This window comes from Phaenicophaeus curvirostris, chromosome 1 (assembly GCF_032191515.1).
Source record: "Phaenicophaeus curvirostris isolate KB17595 chromosome 1, BPBGC_Pcur_1.0, whole genome shotgun sequence".
Lineage (NCBI taxonomy): Eukaryota > Metazoa > Chordata > Aves > Cuculiformes > Cuculidae > Phaenicophaeus > Phaenicophaeus curvirostris.
The window spans coordinates 93,986,390-94,014,044 of NC_091392.1; the positions used below are offsets into that span (position 1 = coordinate 93,986,390).

At 40.7% G+C, this 27,655-nt stretch overlaps 1 protein-coding gene and 1 long non-coding RNA gene across 18 annotated transcripts in view; both read left to right on the forward strand.

The window, feature by feature from the left end:
* Window positions 1–27,655, forward strand: part of LOC138726823 (uncharacterized) — a 441,180-nt gene that overhangs the window by 271,476 nt on the left and 142,049 nt on the right. The window lies entirely within an intron of this gene.
* BBX (BBX high mobility group box domain containing) overlaps window positions 1–27,655 on the forward strand; it is a 148,665-nt gene that overhangs the window by 35,924 nt on the left and 85,086 nt on the right. For 4 of the 17 annotated variants that reach the window (XM_069868616.1, XM_069868702.1, XM_069868626.1 and 1 more), the window contains one exon: window positions 1,530–1,616. The exons of the other annotated variants lie outside the window; for them this stretch is intronic. The gene's annotated coding sequence lies outside the window, so the exon portion shown is untranslated. The remainder of the gene's footprint in view (window positions 1–1,529; window positions 1,617–27,655) is intronic. 17 annotated transcript variants of the gene reach the window in all.

Genomic DNA, 27,655 nt, shown 5'->3' on the forward strand with positions numbered 1-27,655 from the left:
CCTCCAGTACAAAATACCTGTGGATCTTGCCATTCAAAGCTAATGAGGCAAAACATTCAGACCCGAAGGAGAGAAAGACAGGTGCCTAAGAAAGAATATGCTCTATTGTTATCTCCACGCTCTCATTTAGAAAAACTATAAACGCGTAGGGATTGTCTGCTTTTGGCTGAGAGAGAGAGGTTAGATCCTGGCTGTGTGAGTGATCACACAGATCAATTGACATGCTATTTTCCCTTATGAGTTTTAACTCTTCTTTTGAAACAACCGCTCATGATTCCTATGGTAGTCAGTCCACCTTGCCTTTGTGTTTTTGACTTTATCTTGATACTTAGTTTTCCAAGCTCACCTTTATTTAGAATGTTATGTATCACTTATTTTAGGTGGGTTTTTGTAATGCCATCCTAATGAAATGAACAAACCTCACTCCTGAGGAATGTGGAGACAGCATGGGAAGTGGCAGATACAGCCTGACTCTTGCAGAGTCCAGGGGGGCAGGCAAGGGAGTCCTGCACTGTGGGAGCAGAATCGGCCCTCCTTGGAGGAGCCGGCCCATGGGGGAGCCAGCTCCCGTGGTTACTGTCTCCTGGGAAAGGGGGGCCTTGGTGAGCCTAGCGTATGCTTGCGGGAGAGAGGATTCAGGCAGAGGAGGAGATGCTGTTACCAAGTTAAAGCCCAGTTCGGGGTTGGTTTGAATTTTAGCCTGAGAAGCTGTGGTTCTTGAAGCTGTTTCCCTGAAGAATCCCCCTTCTCTCTCTGTTTTTTTGTTTGTTTTTATTTTTTTAAAAAAAAAACTAAATCAAAGGAAGTTAGTTGTGCACAAAGCATGGCAGTTCAGTCTTTTAGAAGATACTATCATCTGTTGTTTTTAACACACAATAAGAGTTTCCTCCAGTTGCAAGAGCAGGAGCATTGAACCCATCCTGTGTTTTTACAAATGGGCTCACAGGCAAAAGCAGGCTCAGCAGCTCAGCACCTGCAGGCAGCCCTCACCTGGCCCAGGGCAAGCAGAGAAGTGTCCAAGGGCGCTTTGGGGCTGGGGGCCAGTGGTGCCAGTGGGGAAGGAGGCATGGGAGGGCGGCCACTTGCGCAGGGCCGGCTACCTGTGCAATGAGTGCTGCTGAGCGGGGCGCGTGCTGCCACTGACGTCGGCCTCTGCGCCGGGGGAGGGGGTGGGGGGGCATCCCTGTGAGTGGGGAAGGGGTTGTTGTTGGTGTCTGCGTTAGTTGTAGTGCTGGTATTTCAGTAATGCAGTGGTATTTGGCCATACTGCCAAAACCAAGCTATAAGCAGTGAGTCTTTGCTCCACTTTTCCTCGCTCTGTGCCTCTGCTCCGCCCCGTCCGTGCTCCTCGCGCTGCTGAGATCAGCTTCCTGCTTTTCATTTTCCTCAAGACGCTGTTACTCCTCCCATGAAGGAGTTATTTTAATCAGTCTGGAGTTGATTTTTATGGGTGGCTGCAGGCTCTTTTTCTGACAGGCTAACACACCAAGCTGGAAAAGCAGTATCATGGTGATTTTGTTCTGTTGCAGCGAACCAGAGCTGTAGGCAGAATGGTAGACTGCTGCACCGAAAACATTTCTGTGCCAGCTCTGTGACCGTGGAAGGAGAAGGAGGAGGTGAGTGCCGGTTTTATGTCGCGTAGGTCCAGGGAGTTGTTGAAGGTGGAACCAAGAGTCACAACCTACCCTGTCTCAATAACAAGAAGTGAGCAATTACGTTGTTATGCTCCCTGATTAGATGCTTTTGCTCCTACTAATACTGTGATGGTGTATACTCAGGAAATGATGGACTTGGCCACAGCAAAGAATTGTAGTCAATTGAAGTTTGTAGTGTGTAAATTTGTTTTTCTTTCATAGAAGAGTGTAGATAGATATGGTACAAATATAGCCCTAAAGGACAGCTGGTAAAGGCAAAGTTCACTCCAAATGAATCATAATAGAAAAAATACTCAGATAGTTTCAGAACTTTCAGATAGATTGAATAATGGCAGAAAGAGACTTTCCAGTGATTTAGTAATAACTGTGGGTTTAGAATAATGTGAGGTATATGAAGGAATGACAGGATTTTATAATATGTGAAAATAAAATTATAGATGGGCAAAACCAAGAAGTTTTTACAACTTTTTACAGTTGCAGAGCATCTCTCGGGGTGGAAGCCAGGTTGTCTGAGAGAGAGCGGATTGTTTGGAAGAATATCTCAGTAGTAGCAAATGGGCATCTTGAATAGAACCGTGTTTTCTTACACTGTTGCGATTTTTTTATTTTTATTTGTTAAATTTTTTTCTTTATGGAGTGAAGAATGTAAATACCACAAGTTCATTAACCAACTTTCAGCTTTTTAAACAGGTGAGCATCTATACATCTTCTAAAGGAGCTCTAAAATTATTAATCCAAAACTGATGGCAGGTTGCTACTTACTTTGTGTTGTGGTATCCTTCTTTTGTCACCTTCTCATTACTGCCTGTTAGTAGTCGGATTAATGGGATGATGTTGTTCGTTCTGACTGGTGTGCCCTGAGTGGTTTTGCAGACAACGCTTCCTAAGAAACCACTCAAAGCCTAGCTGTGATAGGCCAACTGGATTTTGGATGCTGCTGTCACAGCTACAGGACGCTGCTGCAGGTCTGAGTTGCTCCTAGGTGATAAGGGACAGTAGGAAGAAATTGCTGATCTTGTCCAGGATCATAGGAGACGTGATGTGTTCCAAGCTCTGAGACCTGACCAGAATTGCTTGTGCTCTTGTGATCCAGACCAGAGCGCACACATTGAGTAGCTGTTTGCTGTGATGCCAAGTTGAATTTATTGGTTCGGCTATAAAATGAAACTAATTTAGCCTTTCATCAGTTGCAGGAGTGGGGGATGCTTCTCTTGTAGTGAAGTTCCATAGTAACTGTGCTGAAAGCAGTTCTGGGGAGAGTTTGATTTCAAAGTTTGATGCATTTTGATTAAAAATGAGAGGTACTGTAAATTAGAAACTGGGGCTTGATTTATTTGTGGTAACATTTTTGGGCATGACTGACTTTTACTCACATTCTGCCAGCTGAGAAACTCTGCAGCACTGAGAACATGGGCCTGATGTTAAGCGTCAAGCCCAACAGCTACTGGACTTCTGTGCAGGTTTATTAATTTTGTACTTATTTTCAAAATTATCATTCCAGTTGATAGGAGACTGCTGTAAAAAACCTAGCTAAGAAACCTATGTTAGAAGGGTGAAGCGTTCCTAGCTTAGAATGTACAATACACTAGAAGATAGTGTGTTATTTGGACTACAGCTCCCTGACAAAGAGGTGAGTGAGACTTACTCGACAGAGGTAATGGTGAAGCATTGTGTTTAAATGGCAGCACTATCACTTAAAGGAACAGTCTCAGCCTCGGACACTTGCATCCTACCCCATGGGGCCATGCAAGTGTTTTTGCAGTTGTGTAATGGACTGGACTAGAGGACTGATCATAGCAACAATTAATAGGTTTGAACAGCTTAGCTCGCTCTGTCTGTTGAAGGTAGAAAGGATAACCACTGAGTGCATCATATATTGCGTCATGAATCAGACTGGACAACTGAGCAGCTCTGCCCCCAAAAAGGGGTCCAGGAGTGTGGGGAATAGAAGCAGAAAAGGTGCCAGGACTGCTTTTGGCTTCAGAGTTGGTTTATGCTCATCAAGGGCAAGTTAAGTAAAATGCAAGACAAAGATGTAGAAAATAGACAGCTGTTGTCAATATTTCTTCTGCAGGGAACTTACATGTGTCTCTTAAACATGATTTTGCAGTCTGGATAATTTCCAGTGCAGATAGCATCAGTTAGTTACTGATGCTGAGGGTAACATGTCTTAATTGTGATGTTCCTTTTATGTTTCTGAAGTAGGTGCTGCCTTGCATAGCTTTTTTCTGTGTGGCCCAGCATAGCATGCTACATGTTCTTAAACTATTCTTAAAAGTTGTAGGGGACTTTCAGAGAGTGTTTTGATAGGTAATTTTAGCAAGGTAGCTCCGTCTGGGTGTAGAATACCAGTCTACTACAGATGCAAGGTGCTGGTAAATTTTTAAGTCCGGAGTTGATGCTGTGAATTGTTCATCTGATAAGTTATTCTGAGATTTTGGCTGGTGATGGAATATCTCAAAAAGAGAAGTTAACTTCTCCAACAACAACCTATAAGAAGAATACGTATCTGTGGCCAGTACTCTAGTATATTTTTGCTTGTTTTTTAAATAACAGGGTGGTTGTTGTTTGTGTGTGATTTGTGGAGTTCAGGAAGTTTTGTTAGTGGTTTTCAAGCTTTTGTTATGTGTTAGGCACTGGCAAAAAGCAGCAACAAATATTTCTATATGAATTCCCTGGGGCTGTGTTTTGGCTCGGGTAGTAGTGTTGCATCCCAAGATAAAGATCCATTTTTGAGATTTGCTTGTGTAGACCCGTGCATTTGTTCAGGGCCTTTTTATTCTCTGTGAGGCTCTGTTAAAGTACAGAAATCCATGCTAGTGGATTTTGACAAGGGATTAAAAGATCAATGTTTGCTTTGCTCTGAAGTTGTTCAGATAGTAGAGTTAAGAGTCGAAAATATCATCTTACCTTACCAAAGTAAATTGAAAACCCATTGCAAAATGTGGCACATCAACTCTTTGGATTTTTGAGTAGTATTTTAGAGTACTGTAAACTACAAAAAGATGCTGTCCAATGAAAACTTTGTACAAAACAAAATTTTGTTTGAGGGAGACAAATAAAAGGAGTGATAGTTTCAGGATGAGGAAGAAAACTTACTGAAATGTTCTGATGAAGCTTGCACTGGATGAAATTCAGTTGGTTTTTATAAAGCCAGAAGGATTGAAAGAACTGCCTAGAATCCCAAGCATAAAAGAAAAGATATATATATTTGTGTATATGTGTGTGTGTATAAATATATATATAAAATTGTCAGTTTGATTATGTCTTTGTTTTGGAGGAAAAAATAAGTTTCTTCCCTTCCTGTAAATGGAAAAGCTAGTTAATGAGAGTAAATCACAAGAATATTGTTTCTTTGTTAGGCAAATTACAGCAAAATACAAGAGACCTAGCACCTCCAGAGCTGATATAGCTGGACCATTAACATAGTTCTGCAAATACATGGCTTCTGCTGGTGAGGATGTGGAGTTACTGCCTCTGTTGCAGCACCCTCTGAAAGTATTGTCTCCACCCACCGCATGAACATGGTGTAATGGCAGCAGCATTCTCCGTGAACTTCTGTCCAGGATGGTACTGGGAGAGCCTTGCTGGGAAGCGCTGTCACAGATGTGGAGGGATGGAGCAAGGAGCTGGTATGGTGTGCTGCCTCAGGACATGGTCTCCCCTGATGGCCAGCTAGCCTTAGTTGAAACCATGGCAACATCTGACCTTTTTCAGATGTGAAACTTGAGTTTGGTGAGAGGTGTTTTTTTGTGATGAGGGCTTATGCTTTACAAGGGGCCTTTTTTTCCAAAAGCAGTCCCGGAAGATACTACTGGAAAAACTTGTGCATTTCAACTGAAGACGAGCAAGATCCAGTGCAGAGTAAAACTACTCCAAATGGGTCCTTCCTCTTTCATTTGTTAGATCACTACTGTAAATTAAAGCATTTTTTGTGATATTGGGAGATTCAAATTGAAGGGATATCTTTATGTAGATGTTCAAGCAAAATGTTTGTTTCCCAGACTAATTCAAAAGAGAAACTGCCTGTAGCAGAAGTGAAAATAATTTAACGGAGTTTTCTTGTTCCAGCTGGCTACAAGAATGTATGATTTTTAAGTTTGAAATTATAGTAATGTAGCTATACGTGTTCAATACTGGGCTAAATTTCTTTTTGTGACTGATGGTGCCCCTTGAAGCTTGTTAGCATGTGGAGTAAGTCAAATAGCAATTGGATGCGTAAATGCATGGGTAAAAGTGCTAGCAAATTCTATATGGGCCTATGTGCATTGACAAAATCTCAGTCGGCAGTAATACATGCTGTGTTGGTGGAACTCACTGAAGAAGCAGGTTTTTGTTAGTCGGGGCCAATAAAGAGTTCCTAGATTTAAGCTGTCTCCTTCCCCTTCAAGGCTGCAAGAAGGCAGCCAGCTAGCCAGGCCCCATTTGAAAAAGGCTGTGACTTATTCCAATAACACTATTGAGGCTTTCTCAGCTACAAGGTCTGACACAAAAAAAAAATGAGACTACTCCTATAGCTTGGGAACCAGGAGTTAGAGGGGAGAGGCAAAGAGATGGTTATAGAACATGTTCTAACCTGTCGCAGTGAGGCAAGGCTCAAGTTGATCGCTTCACTCAGTATAAGTGAACGCAAGTTCAAATTCAGATGTTTTCTTACCCTCAGTTGGAAGATGTTGGTATGCAAGAGTGATCAGTGAGTTTGCATGAAGACAACACACCAGTTCACAACACTTTTTCTGTGAAGCAGTTTTTAGCTATTAGCTGCCTCTCCCCAGAGCACTTGAGTCAGTGCTCAAAGTAACCCATTTTTTGTCAGTATAAGATGTAAAAGCAAACACGACAGAGATCCTGCACAGCCTTTCAGAAGATGATCGGTGGAATTGCTTGGAATGTTGGCTACATCATATACAGCTGTGTGTCAACTCAAAAGGGTACTGTTTTGAAGGTGATCATAGTTGGTTTTCTTGGTTTGTTAAATAAAAAGTGTTACAAGCACAGTCTCAAGGTTGGGGTTTATTTGTGTTGGACCTTGTGTGTTGTTATTCATGGTTTATTCAAAATGATCACAGGAATAAGACTGTGATAAGATAGAGGCCTTCTGAATTATATGCTGGGCTTTCATTGAATGTCTGACTCAGAGTCTCTGGGAGGTTCCACTAAGCTATGTGAATTCCAAATCTCCAGCTGCAAGTGTTTGCGGCAGGTATGGACATCTGCTTGCTGGCGGATGTCTAGTAAGACAAGGAGTCCGAATTGCTGTGTTGCTGAAGTGATGGTTAGGCAGAGGAAAAAGAGGTGCCTTCTGGATGAGCTTTCAGAAAAAGTGATTATATTTAAAATATTACCAGCAATTTACACTGTTGCTCCTGATTAAATTTCCTGCTGTATGTGTTGACAAATGTGAATAAAAGCAGATAAATTTTTTTGCCACTGGCACTTCTAAGAGAAGTATTTTGGTTTGTCCTGCAAGTCAGCAAGCTGAGGAGTGATTGGAGGGGCAGGATCCTTAGAGAAAAAGCATCTTCAGTTGACTGGTACTGTTGAGCTGTTTTCTGCTGAATAGTTAAGGCACACAAAAAGGCTGTCTTCGGATGCTAAAGCTTCAAGTCAGTAATGTGTTTGCTTTAAGATGGTTAGTCTTCTTGAATTATACTTGGAAATAATTCTGTAGAGTTGTGCTGTCTCTGGAAGACAAGTATAACATGCTCCCTTAGTGTCAGGGGGGACAATTAACCATCTAACCGAAGTTCCCAGGTAGTGTGTGGTAAGATGTTTAAGAAAGACAAATTACGGCTGTCTTCTGGGGTCATAAAAGCCCGATCAATACAATAAACCTTCTGTCAATAGGAAATCTGTGAGCCCAGGTATTTTCAGCACTAACAAAATACAGTCATGCTTTGGCTGATCTGCATATTTAAAAAGTAGTAGAAGCTCCAGAAAGAGCTTCACATTTTAGTTTCAATGCACAAAGGTGGGCAAATATTTTAAGACTGGCTGTGGTATTTTGCAATTTCTTGTCTTTTTATTCCACTTGGATATATTTTTTTTCTGCGTACCTATTTCGCAAACCAATCTACTGCGTGGTGTTTGTTTTCCTCTTGCGTATACCTGCAAAACAGTATGTATAGGTACATACAGACATAAACACATATGTCTCTCTTTGTGTATGTGTATAATGTAATATAGTTCAGTAGGTTTGTACAACTATCTACTACTCATTTAATCAGTGAAGTTTTTTGGCATGCTGTTTTAGAACAGCAGTGAACTTACTCTTTGATTGCTCGTTCCAAAGAGGATCTTATGAGTAAAATGCGTAAATAAAATTAAGAAATAAAATTGGAATGAGTGGCATTTGTGTGCACGTCTTAAAAGAAGAGTGGCCTAACCCTTCATATGATGGCCAGTTGAGACTGCAGAATATCAATACTACTTCTATTGACAACACAAATACAAGCTGTTTAAACACTGGAAAAATAGATCTGGGATGTGCTTGTACAAACCTCTGAGTGCTGTAGAACTGTTTTCTAACTTCCAGACACCTCTGAATGGGCCACTCAGCACTGAGTGGCAAGAAACAGCTCTTGGTGAATGACTGACCCAAAAGGGTAAGGTGTTCCTCATCCTACAGAAACAGATGTCGTTTAGACCTAGCCTTTCTGAGTGTCCTCCATGTAATGTAGCTCTGGCCAATACTTAATCTGCTAGACCTGTGAACGTGCAAGGTGAAGCTGTTGCCTACTGAGATCAGAGGGCAGCTGAGCTAAATAGTAGCTTTAAAATGTTACTTAGCTGCTGCTCATGCGACGGTATTTTGAAGGAGCCTTCTCTATTTAATTCTGACATTAAGGCTTGCAAGGCTCATTTACTTTCACTGGTGGTATAGTTGTGGTACCATTGTTTTCCACCTTCAGCTGCAGCTTGAAATGGGCCAGAGCTCCTTAACAATACCATGATGGTAATTTGAACTTTTATAGTTCTTTTCACTTCAGTTACCTAAGTGATTTATAGGATTGATGAAGGAAGCTAGGTGACACCTTTCTGACTGAGGCGATGGAGGCAGATAGAGGCTCTGAGTCACAGGGAGGTTGAGCATGAATTTAAGGAAGTCTTTTTACTCATCCAAGAGAGATCTGAAGAACCTATAGTTCCTGATTTTTACGAGGGTGTGGGATAGGCTACTGCTGCTGAGATTAAGTTATAAGATGTTGAACTGCGTAAGTTGTTTGTTTATGAAAGAGAGAGAAGATTGGAGGTCGAGAAGGATATTTAACACCTGATGCCCGGTGCATTAGATTCATCTCTGAGCAAGTGTGCGAGTATTTAAAAAGACAAGATGTAAATAGCAGTCTCTGCTCTGTGAGGGAAGAGTAGCAGCACTTTCTTCCAGAGCGTGGCATTAGTATTGCAGCAATATGATTTCTGGAAACAAAACGAAACGTAAGACAATTTTGCTTTTTGGTCAGGTGCCTGCAGTTCTGTCACTGAACAGGTGACACAAATTAACAGAGTAACAACAAAAAAAAAAGGCGTCAGAAGCTGTGTTTGTTTCAAAGTAATTTGTTTATGTGGAAAGTAAGTACTGATTTTTTACTTTTTTTCTTTCTAAAATAGTTGAAATAACCATTCGATGAAGGATGAATATTTGAGACTTTCCAGTAAAATTCTACTGCCTTAAATTTCTGAAGATTACCTGACTGGGGGTGTTGAACAGAAAACTTATAAAGCATTACAAATTTTTGTGAAGGTTAATAAGATTTTTACAGATATTAATGCTGTTTATCAAAGTTATTTGAAATCATGCTTGAAATACCTTCTTAACATATTAGAGTTCTTACTGAGTTTTGCATGTTATTAGGCAAGTGGTTCTTCCATGACTGAGGTACCTTGCCTGATGCTTTGTCCAAATGTGTGCAGTGATTTTGTGGTAGAGGAGGGATGAGAATTGAGTAAAATTCATTGGCTTCCTGTACTTTGCTCTTTAACTAGTGTGCAAGACTCACTTGAACTAGTGCTTTGTATGTGTAGCAATGTTATGTAGAAAATCTCTTTGCTCAACAGTGAGCAACATGAGGGCCAGAAGCAACACAGCCATATCAACTCCCAGGCATGTTTAAGAAGGACAGAACATCATGAACGTAGCTCCCAGGACCGTATCGTGGTTCAGATACTGGACCTTCAGCTGTACTGGACCTTCAGCTGAAGCCGTGCAAGTAGACTCTTATCAGTGCTGCTTGTGCTTTAAAGGGTTCAGAAAACTTGTATCTTGCCCTGAGAGCTGGACTGTAGAAGCTGATGATCATGCAGGAATTAGTTGTGGCCACTAGATGACTCCTTCGGCCTGCTGGTAGGTAAAATCGGAGCTGAAAAAAGCTGTGGAGGTGAAGAGCTGGTATGGGAAGGGCAGAGCTATTCTAAACGGGTTATGTATCTCACTACTTAAGTAAGTGTTAGTGTGGTCTGAGTTTGAGTGGTAGTAGTTACAGGATAATATACCTCTACACATCATTAGTTTGTGAGGTTTGTTGATATGTACTTTGAAGGCATTTGCAAAACAAAGGACCAGACCTACTGAAGGTCAGGGTGGATTTACTGAGGCAGTGAATATGAGAAGAAGCTGATTTTACAAGTTGTACTACTTGTTGACTAGACTACAAGTGACACGTGGCTTTATGTTGAGCTCTGCTGTTACAACTCTCATTTGCAAGCTTGCAAGGAACTAAAGCCCTCAAAAAAAAACCCCCCACAAACCAGCAGCAACATAATGCTAACTTTGCCTCTTTGCATCTTGTAGATTGGTGAATAAATCCTGTTAGGCTGGAAGGTACTTGAACATACTATAATGGAATTAAGTCCCAGTTAAAATTTCTATAAACTCTTTACGGATTTCACTGCATACTTGGAGGGTCCACTTACCCTGCAATGCTTGTGATTGAGTAATCTTCCTGTAATTTAAAATGAGACAGCATAAATGATGCTTCAGTTTCATAAACATGTATTTGCCAATGCCTATACTAAGCATGTAGTCACTTTATCAAGGCAGTTAGATGATGAGGGGATACTGATAGTTGCTCCATGTGTTTCTCTGACATCCATTTGTATTTCTGAGGTGCAATAATGAATCATTAGTTGCCATTAAATATGAGCAGTTCCTGATGCAAAGTATATGCTGGATAAAACAGTGCATATGGCTGATGGTATTTTTTTTTTCAGATTTATTTTTGTCAGCCAAGAATCCTATAGAGGTGAGACTTGGCCTTGAGCTATGGCTTGATCTGTGAAGATCTTGTGGCCCCTCGCCGCAAGAAGGACGTTGAGGCTCTGGAGCGAGTCCAGAGAAGAGAAACGAAGCTGGTGAAGGGGCTGGAGAACAGGCCTTATGAGGAACAGCTGAGAGAGCTGGGGTTGTTTAGCCTGGAGGAGATTGAGGGGAGACCTCATTGCTCTCTACAACTACATGAAAGGACGTTTGTAGAGAGGAGGGTGCTGGCCTCTTCTCCCAAGTGACAGGGGACAGGACAGGAGGGAATGGCCTCAAGCTCCACCAGGGGAGGTTTAGGCTGGACATTAGGAAAAAGTTTTTCACAGAAAGGGTCATTGGGCACTGGAACAGGCTGCCCAGGGAGGTGGTTGAGTCACCTTCCCTGGAGGTGTTTAAGGCACGGGTGGGTGAGGTGCTGAGGGGCATGGTTTAGTGTTTGATAGGAATGGTTGGACTCGATGAGCCGGTGGGTCTCTTCCAACCTGGTGATGCTATGATTCTATGACTTTATGTTGTTCTTTGAAGTTGTAATGTTTGAGTGCTTCAGAGTTCATGATAAGCATAATGTTAGTCCTGTTTTTGAACTTAATACAAATTAAGAGTTTTGTGGATGCCCTCTCCCTGGGAATGCTCAAGGCCAGGTTGGATGGGGCCTTGGGCAGCCTGGGCTGGTGTGAGGTGTCCCTGCCCATGGCAGGATGTTTGGAATTGGATGATCTTTAAGGTCACTTCCAATGCAAACCATTCAATGATTCCGTGATCTACTTTTAAGTAGTTTCAGACATGGCTGCCTTCCCACTTCTGTCATGCTTGAAAGTGTTCTGCAGCTAAAGTTTATCCTTTTCTCTCTTAGATAACTACAAAACCTTTCTAAATTAACTTCCAAAAGTGTAATACTAGATTAACGTGAATCTTTGTAAACCAGGACTAGAATTTTTCTTGACCCAAATCTATTTGTGTTTTAAGGGTTATGTTTACCTGGCAGCATGTTGGTCTTTAGTTCTTGGGATGCATCACTAAGACATGATACAAAAGTAGCTGTTACATCAGACATTTTCTATTTATGCACGTAGGATGTATGTGCAATACATACAGTTCTTTATGTATATGCAGACATCCTCTGTCTCTCGTTAAGTCTCCCACTTTAAAAATATGCATATCTTTACAACATGCATAGGTATCCTTTCCTTCCTCCTTACCTTCTTTTCTGCCCTGAGACCCCATACTTTGGGATTTGTGAATTTAAAAGCCATGCTACAGCAATTTCATGCTGGTCTAAAGGAAAACTGCATGACCCATAATTTAAAATCAGACTAAGGATTTGTAAATGAAGTATGATAAAACTGATGAGGAGAAATATTGAAATAAGGAAGCTGGATTTTGGCATTTGCTTAAGTTGTTTCCATCCTTCTTGCTGCTGCTTCCTTATTTTATTTGTTACACCAAATGTTCTGTATAACTTGCTCTCTGAGATTTCCGTGGTTCTATGTATTTACTGAAAAGACTTGGTTCTAAGGAGATACTTTGCCTTGTTTAATTTAAAGGTTAAGGAGGTAAGCTCAGAGGCAAGGCTAGGGAGGAAGCTGATCACCATCTGTTTAAACTTAGTTGCTTTGGGTGAATTCAGTGCTTTAATCTCTTACATGCAGCAAGAAAAATAATATTATTATTAGTAATCATGCTGTAGCATGTTAATACCAGACTAGTAAAATTTTTTAAAAATTACAGGAAAGAAAAAACTATCCCTAATCCTGTAGTTCTCATTAACTTCTCATTCTTAAGTGTTTTATTGTTGGATTTATGCTACTTTTCCTGCTGCTGTCAGCGATAGTTGTAGATATGAATAGAAGGCAGCATGTAGCATGGATCAAAGTGAAGTGAATGAGCTGAACTGGAAATTTACCATGCTTGAGCTAATCTGGCAGCGGAAATGACATGAGCGGCTTAATTTTATTTAAAACTATGCAAAGGGGGAGGCATTCCTGTGCATGCATGTGTGCCAGTCCTGTCTCCCCTGACCTCTGCCAGGTCCCTCTTTCTGTTTTCCTGGGCCCCAAGTGACGTGCTGGGACGTGTAGAGATTATCAGCTGTGAGGGCTTCTGGCATTTCAGGAAATGAGTTGGGCTGCTGCAGCAGTCAAGGGCACAAGTGATGGTGGTATATTTTATGTTCAACTTCCTCTCTCAGGTGGCTGAATTGAATCAAGCATCAGTACTGATAGCAGCAAGGAAAAGGCTGAGCGCAGTGCCTTCATCCCTCTGCAGACCTCTAGCTCACGGGACTCTGCTTGCCTTGCTATCTTTCTGCTTCTTGCTTGTTCATCGACTGTCATGTGGTGACAGTCCCTTTGATATTTCTTTGTTCCAACCGTCAGCATAGTAAATTTTCAGGATGGTCAATTGGCATACTTCGTAAAGTTATACCTTGCTATGCAAAGACCTAGGGAAGGGTGTACTAAGAACGACTGGGCTGAGAGAGATAATGAGGATTGCGTTGTGTTTATTCAGAAAAAAAAAACCCGGAAAACAAACTCCTTCAGAGTCTCAGAAACTTTTTTGAATGAAGAGGAGAGTTTTGTTTGAGACAAGATTGTACAGCAGTTTTACTTACACAAGTTACTGGGTTTAGGAATTAGAAGTAAAGTTTCAGATATTTCTTACCCACTTCCAAGAGTTTTCCCTCTCAAATGCAGTTATTTGATTATGAAGTAAGATTTAATTGTAGACTTCAAATTCTGCTGAGAACTATCTGCAGATGTCTTTGAAGAAGTTCGCCTTTTTCATTTATGTATTGGATGAGATAACTGTAAACTGAATGTGTTCTAAAACAAGAGCTCCTAAAGCTTATAATTGGTCCTGCAAATATTGGTCCAGGGTATTTTCATTACTTAACCTTGTATTTTGCAAAGTTCTGTGCCTATGTTACTGTTGACTGAAGCACAGATAACATTGCATTAGCACTTTCATGAAGTTCCTGACAACTGGACTCTTTCCCAGTGCCAGTTTTAGAAGACAGGTTTTGTTTCCTAATGCCAATATTGACACAGTTCTGAGACGAGAGTATTTAGCGTTTATTCTGAAGAGGATATATTCTTTGATGTGCATCCAGAAAATTGTTTTGGTGTGGGTGGGATTTCTATTATACATGGGCATGGGGGTTCCCTCTAGGATTAGATTTCCTCATCCTCCCAAAGCTGCTTTAAGATGAATGCTTTTTGTACTGCTGAGAATTGGATTTGGCGTAAAAGCCTGTTCCAGAGCATTGTGTAGCAACTGCCTAGGCCACCCTACAGTGCATGAGAAGTCCTTCTGAAGCAGGGTGACCAAACTACTAGCATATTCTTTACCCTTCCTGGCCTTCAGAACAGAAAACCTATGGGAAAGGAGTGTTGAAATACTTAAACAGCAGTTCTTAGAACTGATAGGATGATACTGGTGCTAATTTCATTGGTTTATTGAGAACCCTTTGATGTCAGTCATAATTTCAGTCTGTCCCCTTCCAGCATAGTATTTCCAGGTGGTTTGCAACTAAAGAATCTGTTTAGCACCAATACATCATGCTGGACAAGATGACACATTTGCTTTTTGCATGTGCAGTAAGGACAGTAAAGAATCTGGGTGTATTTAATAAAGCTTGGTTTCTTAAATAAGGTTGCAGCAGAAACTCTGCATGAGGTGGTGCTAGAGACCTCAAAGTAACATCTCACACCGGCCAAGCTGGCAGCCAGGAGCCTTTCTCAAGCCACTGAAGGTTGTAGATTTAGTTTCCAAATAGATGACCTGTTTGTAGCAGGGCTTTTGTAGCCTGAGATGGGCTGCAGCAGATCCTGCATGGAAGTGGAGTTCTGATATTAACTACTTAATACTTATTCAGAATTTCTAAATAAGTTTCTGTTATTCCCTCTCAATTGTACAAGAGCAGCAAACTGGATTTCAGATACAGTACTTGATATTTATTCGTATGTAATAGCTGTTACATCTGTGTTATTGACTGATTATCTCATGGTATACTTTTGCATCAAGCACTTTCTTTAAAGTTGATAGAGGACTGTAACGCGTGAGTTTCTGACAAAGTATGGAGCAAGTTCCATAGACATGGTTGCACAAACCAGCTAAGTGTTATTAATTTAAAAAAGAAAACCAAAACTAAACCCAAACAACAACAACAAAACCAATCCTAGATTCAATATGCATATTTTTGTGTATGCAACAGTTCTGCAGTCATCTGTGACATTCTGCTGTTGACTATCCATATTGCTAGAATGGGTAATAAATACTGAATAGTGTTCTTCACACTATATTGTTGTTGTATTGTTTTTTCACAACAACTGAATCTTACTGCAAATGCTTTATAAATATGCTAACAATACATTCATTATTGTGGAAGGAGCAACTAAATTACCTTCATGCTATGCTGGATGCTCAGAGTGTGCTTTTTTTGTCTAATACACATGTGCGTGTATGGATCAGGCATAATACAGCAAGCTAGCTGGAAGCTTCCAGAGTTGTCTTGATGCCACTTTTTGCTTTGCTGGTATAGGCATAAGGGCTGGAAATGGAGGTTTGAGAGGGGTTGTCCAAAAAGCATGATCATTTACTTTGTTTCCTGACAAATTTTTATGAAAATCCAGCGATTTTTTTACTAAGAAATGTTTAAATAATAACTAGATATCTGTGGTCTTTCCTACCAGCCCTGCACAGACTGTTTTAGTTGACCACTATAAGGTCTGTAGCTGCACGATTATGTAGCATTGGGGAATGAAGGAGCATACCATGCTGTTCAGCAAATACAGTCTACAAATACAGGTTAATGTTTAACTACATTTAAGTCTGGAAATGATCGTATAGTAATCACAGTTAATTACAAGATGATAGAAGTGCAGTGCCATGTGATATCCATGTTGTAACTTCAAAATAGGATGTTAGGAAAAGGATTTGAGTATTACTATGTCATCATAAGACTGATTCACTGTTCTTCAGCATAAAATCACAGAAGAGCCTTCATGGCAAAATCTGGTGTTAACGTGCAGGCTCATCTCCTTCTGTGAAAGTTCCGTATATGTATCTCTAAAGAAAAATTAATTGGTTCCTGCTATAACTGCAGTGATAACAACTTGTCCATCTGTGTAGTTTGCTGCCTGTGCTTGGCCTCGAGCAGCATGTAGCACAAAGGTTATTTTTCCTGATGCATTTTTGGAACTGATTGACCCTGTTAGAGTTGTCTTTAGGCAACTCCTTGTGTGATATGTTTTGGCTTGTGCATATCTCTTGGCTATGTATCAGGGTGTGATGTTTAAGAGTGCGCTGTGTTCCCCTATGCCTCTCTTTTTCTTCTGGGACAGTCTCTGTGAAATTTTCCTTTTCGTAATACTACAAATAATTTTTATTATTATTACACCTTCTGAAAGATTCTGTGAAAAACATTTTATTTTGTGACAGGGACTTCTGTGCAGCCCATCTCATTACAGCTTCACAAGGTCAACAGGAGTGCTGCGGTGAGTGAGGGCTCCAAGGCCACAGCTCTAAAGTCTTAATTTTGAGAATATTTACACTTAGACTTAACTTCTTCACCAAAGCTCCTTTCTGTTGACCTCAGGGATCACACGTGTATTTGAAATGGAGCCCAAATATAAACGCTTATAAACTGGTGACCACAGAAGGGGGAGGCAGCGTGTAAACACAGTGCGGCAAAGCGTAGTGTTCATTTTCCTACCCCCAGGGTATTGATTGACCATCCAGGTGTTTCTGCCCGGCCTCCAGCTACTGTTGCAGAAAAGTGGACATCTTATGGGGAACCACTGGCATATCTGCCAGCTGCTGGGGAGAGGTCTTGGGTACACTAGCACTTCTCACATGCTTACAGACACAGAAGGCCTGTTTTTAGGCAATGGCATCCCATCCTAAGTAGCATGGCTCTATTTCAGGGTATTGAAATCTTTACTGAACAGGCAAAATTGAGATAAAGGTACTGCCTCATAGACTTCAAAAAGTAGCTTTTCTTAATAAAAATGCAGTATTTACTGAAATTGTTGTCAAGGTCATGAGAAACCGCTCTCAAGGCAGTCATGATTATTCTGGGTGATTTGCTTTAACATGCTGGGAATGCTCATGGTGTTGGAAGACATGCTAAGGAAGAGGAGCAGGAATGATGAATGACAGTGGTTAAGTTAATCTGTGTGTGTTATTGGTGGAGGGGAGAAAACATTGTCCTTCAGCCCATTCATACTGCTTCAGTGCTCTGTCAGCCTGTTAGTAATGTTTAAGAAACAGCTCTGTGGTATCTGTAAATGGCTTTTATAAGAAGGGGAGAAAGTACTTGTATAGATGCTTCTTGTACTTACATATTAAAATAAATACTTCTGTCTCTGAGTGACTGCACAAAGGACTCAAGATATCGGCATTTCTTTTTCTTTAATGTGGATTTTTTTTTCATCCTTTTTAATATTGGATTGTTTTTTAAGTGATCTGTGACCACTCACTTACGATGAAACTTATTTTAGGTAACTAATCGTTCTTGAATTTGTTATATCATGAAAGGCTACTCCTGCAGTGAACTTAAAGCCAGAAACAAATATGGGATTTGGCAGTGGAGTATAGTAATAATCCCTAGCTCACACCTAATGCTCCTCAGTACTACATTACTCCTCTTCATAGAGGAATTGGCAAGTGTTGTCCCTTGTTTTCCAGACAGCTGGAATAGAATGGATGTCCTGGGGTGCCAGCTTGATAGATAATACAGTAGAGTGCTGAACACCTGCAGTCTCCCTGGCCAGTCTCCCATCGCCTCTTGATTTTTACAGGAAAAGTCAGTTATGACCTGCAGCACTAAACATAACAAACTTCCCTAATTAAGATCTAGAATTTGGGCAAGACTGTGGAGTGGTACCTACTGAGAGTGTATGCTTCATTGATGATACCTGTGTAGGAAGGTTTCCCTCATGGAACTGACTTCTCAAAAGGGTTGGGTGCCACCACTTACCAGCATCCCAAACAGGTCCATTTTTATTTTTTTAGTTCAAAATAGGAAAAGTTTTTGGGAAAGCCATGAGACCCTACATAGGGATGTGAGCTGCTTGGCTTCTTGCCTTCAAAGCTCCACTCGATCCTCAGTGAGACGGATGATCCTTCCATCCCAGCACCACTTTTTTTTTTTTAATTACACCCAAATTTATGTGAGGGCTACCTTGAAAGCTGAGCTGTTACCTCTTCTGCATATTTAGGGATCTAAACAGGCTGGACTGCTGGGCAGAGACCAATGGCATGAGGTTTAACAAGGCCAAAGGCCGGGTCCTGCACTTGGGGCAAAACAACCCTATGCAGTGCTACAGACTAGGAGAAGTCTGGCTGGAGAGCTGCCTGGAGGAGAGGGACCTGGGGGTGTTGGTTGACAGCAATCGAACATGAGCCAGCAGTGTGCCCAGGTGGCCAAGAAGGCCAATGGCATCTTGGCTTGTATCAGAAATGGTGTGACCAGCAGGTCCAAGGAGGTTATTCTCCCTCTGTACTTGGCACTGGTGAGACCGCTGCTTGAATCCTGTGTTCATTTCTGGGCCCCTCACCACAAGAAGGATGTTGAGACTCTGGAGCGAGTCCAGAGAAGAGCAACAGAGCTGGTGAAGGGGCTGGAGAACAGGCCTTAGGAGTAGCGGCTGAGAGAGCTGGGGTTGTTTAGCCTGGAGAAGAGGAGGCTGAGGGGAGACCTTATTGCTCTCTACAGCTACCTGAAAGGAGGTTGTAGAGATGGGGGGTGCTGGCCTCTTCTCCCAAGTGACAGGGGACAGGACAAGAGGGAATGGCCTCGAGCTCTGCCAGGGGAGGTTCAGGCTCAACATAAGGAAAAAATTCTTCACTGAAAGGGTCATTAGGCACTAGCAGATCTGCCCAGGGAGGTGGTTGAGTCACCTTCCCTGGAGGGGTTTAAGGTGGGGGTGGATGAGGTACTGAGGGGCATGGTTTAGAGATTGGTGGGAATGGTTGGACTCCATGATCCGGTGGGTGTCTTCTAACCTGGTGATTCTATGATTCTATACTCCCATGGACCAGAAGGGGAAGGAAAGCACTGAAAATGTAACTGAAGGCACATTTGGCTGTAAATTATCAAAGATTGCAAAAAACATGTCAAATCTATACATTTATAGCAAGTTTATGTAATCCCTGTAAAACTTGGTGCTATCGTATAGTTTTAACGTTGTATCCTTGAGATAAACAGCAAAAGCAGCTAGGATTATTTTTTTTTACCTTTAAGAAAACAGCTTTGTTCTAAAAGTCTTCTGGTTTTAAATATGTCTTTGTGGACTTGTAGTAATACTTAGGATATCTTTACTTTCTTAATTTAAATGCAATGACTCCTATTTTGAGACAAAGCCAGACTGGGGAGGGGATTTGAATTCAGAAGTGTTAAGTCAGCTGTTGTTCTTTAGTAAGACCATTGGCTCTGTCAGAGGTGACATACTGAAAATGTATATGGATACAAACATATCAGATATGTTTGGAAAAGAATCCTTTTCCTACCATTTACCTTGGTTGTAACCTTTTTGGATACTGGTTAATCCTGCTGCTCTCAGTGTGTGTAGCCGCTGGCTTTAATAGAAAGCCTGATGCATGATATGCACACAGTGTTCTAAATACATACAATTGTGTGGGTATATGTAGAGCTCATGAAGAACAAGCCTTATCTAAACTAACTAGGAAAAAATGTTTTTCCTGCAGTTTATTTGGTATGTATTTCTCTGCTTTTCCAGATTCTCAGAGTGTCTAGCATCCAAGTTTTTCACATTATTTTTCCACTTTAGGGGTTCTGTAGGAAGTCAGGTCAGTAAAACGTGAAGATAACTGTTAGGGCAACACTTCTGAGATTTTAATATTTTTGTACACCTGGAAATAAGAGACTGTAAAGCTGTTAGCTGATGCTGGAACAGCATATTGGTGGCAAAATAATTTCTTCATGCTAAATTGCAGGGGCGTGTGTATATAAATATGTATACTTTTAATATCTGGGCCCATTATTTAGATGTCTCTTATAATCTGTCTGATCACAAGGTGTGAGAATAGAAGTAGCCATTTCAGTTGATTTTTTTTTTTTAAATTGACAGCTGTAATATAGGTATTTTAGTGTGAAAGACTAGTTTGCTGCGCTCTGTTTTTTGGGATGGGGTGAGAGTTTTTTGGTTTGGTGGGGTATTTTTTGCTTCAAGGTTTTGTTAAGTGAGAGAATTTAACATTTTTTTAATATTTCCTTTTTTTCCCCCTCATGCATCATCATTCAGTATTTAATAGTGTTCTGTAGGATTAAGAAGAATTAACAGTCATTTTTTCTCTGTACTGTACTGTTTTCCAGTCTCTCATAAAAGAGCTCTAATTTTTTAATACTAAAGTCTGTCAGATGATTTAAAAACAAAACAATGGAGAAGATATTATCGTTAATTTTATTTCTTTCTGTTACGAAGGCATATTCATGCTTTTCCAATTTATTTCTGGCATTAAAAGAGAATTGAATAAGGATAAGGATCCTGTTGAGCTGAACATAGCACAAATATGCCTTGAAAGATAATTTGTACTCCCAAACTTTAACCACCTAGGGTCATAGTTACTTTAGCTTATTAAATTGTGTGGTTGTAGTTCCAGATGTAGGAATGCTGCAGTGATTTTGCACACCTGTCAGTCCATCTGTCCACACCACCAAAATGTTTCTGCAAAATGAGAAATGTGGACTAACTGGGGAAGCATACCAGTGAGAGGTGGAAGAAAGTGCTCAGGAATGCCCGGTAAATTCAGCGTTATCATATGAAAGAGGCTTGTCAGGCTGCAGGCTAGTTGTACGATTTCTGTGACAAATCTGCTGAATTCAAAAGCTGGAAGAATGATAGGAATGCGCATTGTTTGTCCTGCTCAACTCGGCTTGGGGTAGCGGAGTTAATTGGATTTTTACTGGGGTTTCACTGTGCTTGATAAAGTTAATATTAGGCCTGATCCTGCCGTGTCTGGCAGCTGTCTTGTTGGGCTGTGTGTGGGAGAAAGGGAAACGGGTCACATGCACAGAAACTGGTCTTGCAGACGGAACCTGGCGGGTAGCTTTGGTGACGCAGGGCTGAGGCTGCGATCTGTTTATCCGCTTGCCGTCCTGTTGGCTCCACGGTGGTAATAGGACTAAGATGTAATAAAACTCTTTGTCGTTTAAGTGAGCACTGAAGGAGAGATTATCAGCTGAGTCTGAAAATGTCAGTTCTACATCATGGCTTTTAGGAGTCTGTACTTAGGGAAAGTTTATTTAGTCCTAATGCGGTTTTCTGCATTTATGCTTCCTCGTTTTTGTATGGTAAATAAGAGGTTTGGAGTGCAAAGTTTTTAATTTGGGACCATCCAGTTAAAATATATATCGTTAAATAAATCCAGATGAAATTTTGAGATTAGTATTGTTTAGAATAATGAAGGGGTGAACATGTGTGTCTGGGCTGGAATTGAAATGTTCCTCATTACTACTGCTTGCACAATTAAAGAGACATCACTGTATTGGTGCTCTTGCTCATAGGAGGACTTGACAATTTAACCAAAAATAGTATCTTGTGGAGTATAAAGAAGCAGTATAACAGATAATGCAGAAAGCTTATGTTGCCTTCTTTTGTGGTCTCTTATTTGTTCAGATAATATAGGTCTATTTCTATAAAATATAAACAACATGGATATAATAAATGACATTATATATACATATACATATGGTTTTTATATATTGCAGACTAAATAGGAGGCTTGAGATTTTCCCCCCAGGTATTGAGGTTACAGAAGTGAAATCTGACCCCTTCCCAGTGTTTTTCCTCTTAAGTGTCTTCATGATTCCACCAAACTGCGCAGGGAGTTTGCTTTGTGCCCAACACTTTACTATAGCAGCAGTCTAGGAGTTTCCGTGCCATCCTTTGGTATGCACTGGTCCTTCCTCACAGGTGAGGAGGGCAGTTTCAACTGCCTAGATAATTCTGTTACAAACGAATTGGGGTGCAATAATGAATATGGCTTGTAAGCTACATTTCACCTTCATCCTAAACTCTGAATGTCAGGTGATACAGTGAGCAGCTGAACCTTCTTTTTCTGGCACAGGGGCAACCCCAACCATTGAAGGAAAACAAACAAAAAACAAACAACAAAATCAACAGGAAAAAACAGTCATCCAAGAACCATGACTGCTTATCAATGTGTCAAGGACAGGATACTTTTTCAACATTGTGGGTTTTAATTCCCATATGTGCGATTTAGGTTTTTAAACATTCCTCTGCACCTATAAGCTTTGTCATATTTTCCTCTGGAGGAAAGCAGAAACCACTAGATTTCAAGAACTGTGACATGCTAATGGGATACTTGTACCATCTAACTTGCTGTATCTGTATGCCCAAGTTGAACATAGGATATGGTTTGGAGGTATGGAAGGCTAGTTCCCCAAATACCATACAGCAAGCTATAAAGTTACCTAATCTGACAACAGGGGTGGAGATGTTTCTGTTACCATACCCAAGGTGGGCCTTCAGCCTTCCAAGTGTATTCCATCACATGAGGAGGACCTTTAAGAGGATCAGGGTTCCGGAGCCATTTCCTCAGTAATCTCCTGCAGAACACCTGAAGAAATAACTCATCCAATACTGCTTTAACATTCTTGGCCTTAACCTGTAACTTAGGGATGCCAAATGTTTGCTTTTGTGATACATAGTTATAATTTATGAAGAGATAATTTCCTTTTCCCCAGCTGATGCATCCTCAAATCAAACATGCGCTCCCTTTGAAAACTCAGTTCCTCTGATCCTCCTTTAGGTATTTCCGTTCAGATCTAAAAAAGAGCAAATCCCATTTTCAGGTCGGTAGGTTTATTTTTGTGGTGTTTGTGGTTGTGTATGTTTGGGGTTTTTTGTTTGTTTTGCTTTTATGTCATTTACGGTCTCTGCCTTACCTAGAGTAGTTTGCATGTCTTCAGCGTTCCATGCAGACCCAGACCTTCCTGCAAGATTCGGTTTTTTGTTTGTTACCTTCCTCTAGCAAACCACGTGGCTTCCTTGATGCCAAAGAAAACCAAATTGGACTAGCTTAATTTTGTTCTTGATGAGAACGAGCTTAATGAACTCCACTGTTCAACTTATCTTTATGGGGTGAATCCAGCCTTCTTACATGCTTTTTTGTTTGTCCCGCCCTATCTTACAAGCAGGAAAACACCAGGATTCAAATATTTTAATGCTCAGGGCAAGGGGGGCAAAACGAGGAGTTAGTGCTTTAATATCACTCATTTGTGCATATTTGAGTCACTAGAGGGCAGACTTGTACTTCTTGGAATAAATTAGTAACTGCAAACTAATAATTAATTAGATCTAAACACATAGAAATAGTTGCCTAATTAAAATAAACATTTTTGATGTGTTGGGTTTTGTTTCAATAAAGCAAACAGGAGAACTACCATTTCAATTTTAGTTAAAAAATGCTTCATTAAGGATTTCACTGTTGCTGTGTTTTCTGAATTGCTTCAGTGCTCTGAAATTTGCTTGCTATGATTTATTTGAAATAACATTGATGTGATTGGTGAGCAAGCTTGATTCCCTTCCGTCTCCCACTTTGTATGTACATTACCTCATAGAAACTGTGTAAATGCGTATGTACTGTGCTCAAAGTCTACCAAGTCCATACATTTTCCTTTCAGTGAACTAACAAAAGAATATCACAGATAGAAATGAGTTATGTGATATCTGGAGGCAAAACCACCATTATTTCAATATATCTGTGTAATTCTTTTCCTAGTATGATGTTTGAAGAGGCTTCTACCATGCAAGTGGGAAGCATTTTGCACTGGTATAAGAGCAGGAAGAGAGAATAAAGCCAAACTTTGTTGTTTTAAGGTACAACATAGGAAATACTTTTATTCCTTGTTGCATTAGATTTCAAAAACAGCAAGAGTACATCTGGGATATGTCTGTATTGTAATAAAAGGTTCATTTAGCAATGGTGTTAGTGGTTTGATTACTTGATAGAGACATTGAGTGTGCTGGTAACTGATATAAGAATGCTAGGGGGTTGGGTATCAGCTGTTGGGGATAAAATTTCTTTTCATACACAAGAATTTGTAGAAGTATTCTTCAAAGAAGTGTCACTGTTAACAGTTTATCATTTCATGTTTTGTGGTATCTGTTTTAAAGATTCAGCTCTTATGTTCATTTAAATTTTGTACTTCAAAATTTCTTAACTTTTTAATTAAAGTAACCCCCCAATGATTCTTAAAAAAAACCAACCCCAAACAAAAATGAACAAAAAACAGCCAAACAAAAATTTAGCAAGTGCAAGTCCTTGAAGCTTCAGAGTTAGCCACCAAACTACAGAGTTCTTAATTACTTTTATTGGAAATCATACAATCTTCTCTGGTAAGAGTTCTTGTACATAAGACTATACTTCTACTGCTATAGTAGTAAGTATCTTTGTGTGAGAGCAAAGCAGTGCAAGGGATTCTTCGTTTATGCTCCTTTATCAGGTGCAACTCACTATCAGGCTGTGTGCCAAACTGAGTGGGAATGCTTTTCTGCATAATTGAGGTCACAGTTCCTTTCTCAGGCCTGCGCAGGGGGATGTGGAACTGTGACCTCAATTATGCAGAAGCATACCACTCAGTTTGGCAAAGGCCTGTTGTGAGTTGCACTGTTCAACAGAGCTAAACCGAAGAACATGCATGTTGTTCACACATAAGATTTAAAATGCAGTAGAATTTCTTCCTTTTAGTACAAAGAACTCTTTCAGCGTCCTCTGTTTTCTGCCATTGTTCCTTAGCTGAGTAATTCCTACTGCTTGGGTGAACAGAAGCTAAATTTGTGGGGCTCATTGATAAGGGCTAAAATGTGAGATGAGTAACAGTTAAGAATATATGCTAATAGAAGATATTTTAATACCTCCTCTCACTTATAAGCATGTTACCAGTTGCCTCTAACAGTAACAGGTACAGCACACTCAGATTGAAATTACGATACTTGAAGGTGGTACTAGACTGCAGCATTGTGCTTGGCTGATAAGAGCTGCCACAGAAGCCTTCAGAAGGTGTTTGCTGAACAGGTTGACTGTTGTGAGACGTATCGCAAAGATGCCTTCATTTACATAAGCGCGTGAGAAGCCACAAAGGCTTCAGAAGACTGATTGACACTTGTATTTCATCTTGCCTTTTTCTGGATCTGCATGTATCCCTTTCTGCCTTCACCCGCTTACCTTCCTTCTTTTCTCTGTTTTATGGTTCCCTGGACTGCTCAGCACTTGATTTTCAGATGGTCCTGTTCACTTGCTTTCTCTGACTGCCCTCTATGTAGCAACAAGAAGCTGGATGTATGCTTCTCTTCTCCTTACTGAAGACTTGGCTTCAGCGTGTTGCTTGATTTCTTCCCCTAGTTTTACTGAATGCTTCTAAGGAATGATGAAACTTGGGTGAATCAGGCTTCAAAAAGAAAAGAACAGTTTCTTTTCCGGTCCATTTAATGAACTTACAAGAATTGATGCTCAGGAAAACAAGCAGTATCATTACATTCAGGTATTCTGGTATCATGAAGTGATTACCCATTATTTGCAGTAAACATTTCATGCTCTAGATAAACATTTTTTCAGTAAAAAATGTGTTGGACTACAGATTATGCTTATTATTACAGCTGCTTACAATGAATGATTTTTTGGGGAGCTCTTGGAGAATTAAGAGAATTGCTTAAATGGAACTAAAATTTGTCTTATTACAGTTGACATGTATTTGTTTATAGTTCCTGGAAACTTCATTGAGCTGTAATATATTGCATATGTGGTACTAAATGAATATCAGTACTGTACCAGGATTATAGAGATATTTTAGACTGGGAAGGACACTAAAATGGAACATGTTATGTGTATTGGAATTACACTGATAAACTTTCAGGACCTGTCTTCCCGTGCTTCAAGTATCTGTGCATAGGGATCTCCCTGGCCTCAGTAAATTCATTGCCACTTCACAGGTACCTGTTTCATGGTTAATGTGTTCCCAGATGGGTAACTGGGAGCTCTTGCTATTCTCTCTCAGAGGTTGTTGCATAGCGATAGCAGTATGTATAGTAGGTTGTTTGGCTCTGCTGTGCCCTGTTTACAGTCAAACATGCATTGTCAGCCACCTCTTTCCTCTGCTGAACAGTCCTACATCGCCAGGAGCAGGTGCCATATACTGGGAAAGATTGGCAAGGCAAAGGTGTTGGTTCCCAGTAGTTCAGAGTGGTCTGAAAGAGCTCAGAAGGACACAGGAATAAATACCACTGTTTTTTCAACACTCTTTCCAGAGCCATATTTGCAAATTTGTCCAAACTGTATAAACGTTCAGGTGAAGGTAACTTCTGCTCATATGGATAATGTTAGGAATCATTATGCATTATGCCAGGCTTTATCTTAATAAGAAACTTTTGGTTTTCCCTTTTGAAACTGGTTATCAGTTGGATATCATCAGATGAGCCCTTATGTCACTCACCCTGTTTTCCCTAAAGGGAAAGCTGTGGAGAAATATGATGTTTAATTTTTTTTAACTCAGGATAAAATTGTTCTCTTCTCAGTCCTGTCTCCCCTTCCCTCTTCATCTAGCATGAAGAAGATAGGAACAACCTGTCCTAATCATGGTGGAGGCACAGGTGTGTCAGTAGATGTTCAGATGAGATGCCTCTGTCTTTTTTTTTTTCCCCTCCTCCCTGTGACACCACCCCCCCGCCCCCACCAGTCTTTTAGAATAAAAGTCTTTCAGGAGCTACCAGGCAAGACTCCAGATACATTGAGAGGTGATGATGAGCAGTTTCCATACTTGGATCACCCTCTGTTTAATTTTCAGACAAAGTCCATGTGGATTAGCCTCTGACAAGGTGGCGGAGAGGGTTGCATTTTCTGGTTTGTGTAATTGAACTGTAGCCAGGATCGTAACATATAATGTGTTCAGTGGGGATAGTTCTCAGATCTCTGGCTTCTTTGTGAGCCTTTTTTAGTTCAGAGTTTGGTTACTGTTTTGAGCAGCTTTATGTATCAGATACTCATTAAGCTGTGAGGCCCTAAGGCCAAGAGTTATGTTGCTCAAGTGTTTAGAAAAGACCATATGTGAAATACAGTTTTAGTATCATACAACTCCTGATAAACTCCTAGATACTCTAGGTACTGGGAGTCGGTGTAGTCAGCTGAAGGAATAGGCCTTGCTGAGGTTGTAATCGTTGACTTAAAATAGGCAACAAGATTCAAGGATGTGGTGGTTAGCCGTGGCATCTAATATTGTCTCGCTGTTCAGAAAGATGCCTGCTTCCCTGTTTTCCTCCAACTGTAGGAGAATAGTTTTCCATTACTGTAGTGGTGACCAGTGTACTGCAGTCCTTTGCCAGCTGCTGCTGTATCCCCTTTTGTATCATCAGAGATACACTGAGAGCTGGCTGTTACGTGTTGGATACATGACCAGGCATGTGGTAAGACATGCTATGTGCATTGTTTTCGCACATAGAGACTTCCGTATGGTCACAGTGGTCTCCAGAATGTGGACACTTGGTGGATGTTATGTTATGAACGCCGGTCTGGTTCTCTGGTGGGATGGACCTTGCTGCAGACCACTGGTTGAGTATATGTTTCAGCAGAAAGTTTGGATAACCTAGTATCTGCAGCTTCCACTGGGAATAGTCCTATCACAGTGGTGATGTAAAGTGGGTAGTCTTCCCAAATCTTCTATCATTGAATTTTCTGCATTCAAATCTCCCGTCATTTTACT